Consider the following 1,708-nt stretch of genomic DNA (forward strand, 5'->3'; position numbering starts at 1 on the left):
GGGAGTCTGCTTCTCCCGCTGCCCTTCCCCCTGCTCATTCTCTCTCTCTTTCTCTGTCCCCCCTCCCCCCCCAAATAAATAAAATCTTAAAAAAAATGAGTAAAGAGTACATCCATACTATGGAATAATGCTCAGCATCAACAAAATACCATAGGCTGGTAAAACAGAGATTTGTTTTCCCATAGTTCTGGAGACTGGAAGTCTGAGATTAGCATTTGGGGGCTCTGATGAAGGCTCTCTTCCTAGCTTGCAGATCTTCCCTTCTCACATTGTCCTCACATGGCAGAGAAGGAGAGGGAGTGAGACAGAGACAGACCTCTTATAAGGCCACCAGTCCTATCAGGCTAAGAGCCTTATGACTTCTTTTAACCTTTTTATCTTCTAAAAGCACCATTCCCAAATACAGTCACATTGGGTGGTCAGAGCTTCAGTGTCTAATTTTGGAGGGACACACAGTTCAATCCATAGCAATATCTATCTATATAGGATCCAGTTTCTTTCTGGCTTCTATTTTGATTAGTTTTTGTCTTTTGTTGCCTAAAAATGTACTCATCCATTGAATGCCCAATCTGAACGATGCACTGCTGGACACCAGTAGAACAATTGTGAACAAGAGTGCTAGTTTCCAGCAGCCATGTTTACATTTTAATAGAAGGACATGAAGTAAATAAGTAAATGAATAAATAATGTTAGGTGGTGACAAGTATTATTAAGAAAAGTGAGAAGAGGGACACCTGGATGGCTCTGTGGTTGAGCGTCTGCCTTCCGCTCAGGGCGTGATCCCTGAGTCCCAGGATCGAGTCCCAAATCGGGCTCCCTGCATGGAGCCTGTTTCTGTCTGCCTGTGTCTCTCTTGAATCAACAAATAAAATCTTAAAAAAAAAAAAAGTGAGAAGACCAAGGGACTAGAAGTTGACAGGTGTAGACACATTTGTTTTAGGATGCTCCAGGCTTTTTGAAGCGGGGATATTGAGTGGAGACCTGAAAAAACAGCTATAGGAATATCTATAGGATAATCTAGTCACAAGAGTATCTAAAGCAAGAGCAATCCTGATAGAACAGCAAATGCAAAAGCCTTGGTTTGGGAGATGGAAGTTTTGTGTGTCTGAGGAACAGCAAGAAGGCCAGGATGATTAGGATTATTATTCCAAGGTAGGGCATGGGACTTTCAAATGTGAAAGCCCCCAGAAATTTCTGAGCAGGGGCATTACATTTAAGCTGATTTATCTTCTAATTATCACTCTCTGGAGAACAGATTGAATATGGACAAGATGGGAAATGGGAAGACCATTCAGGAGGCTATTTCATCTGTCCCAGTTGGAGATGATAGTGGTGGGAGGTAGAGTAAAATCCATAGTAGACTTACCCACATGTACTCCCCACAGGGAGCCCAATGTGGGACTTGATCCCAGGACCCCGGGATCATGCCGAGCCAAAGGCAGATGCTCAACCACTGAGTCACCCAGGTGTCCGATAAATAAAATCTTTTTTAAAAATGAAATAAGTAACAGAAAAACAAATATTGTATGATTTCTTTTTTATCTGGAATCTAAAAAAGCCAAACTCATTGAAACAGAGAATATAATGGTTAGGAGGTTGCCAGAGGCTGGTGGGAACAGGGACATGATGGTCAAAAGATACAAACTTTCAGTTATAAGCTAAATAAGTTCTAGCAATCTAAGATCTAATATACACATAGTGACTACAG

The sequence above is a fragment of the Nyctereutes procyonoides genome, unplaced genomic scaffold (genome assembly GCF_905146905.1).
Source record: "Nyctereutes procyonoides isolate TBG_1078 unplaced genomic scaffold, NYPRO_anot_genome, whole genome shotgun sequence".
Taxonomy (NCBI): Eukaryota; Metazoa; Chordata; class Mammalia; order Carnivora; family Canidae; genus Nyctereutes; species Nyctereutes procyonoides.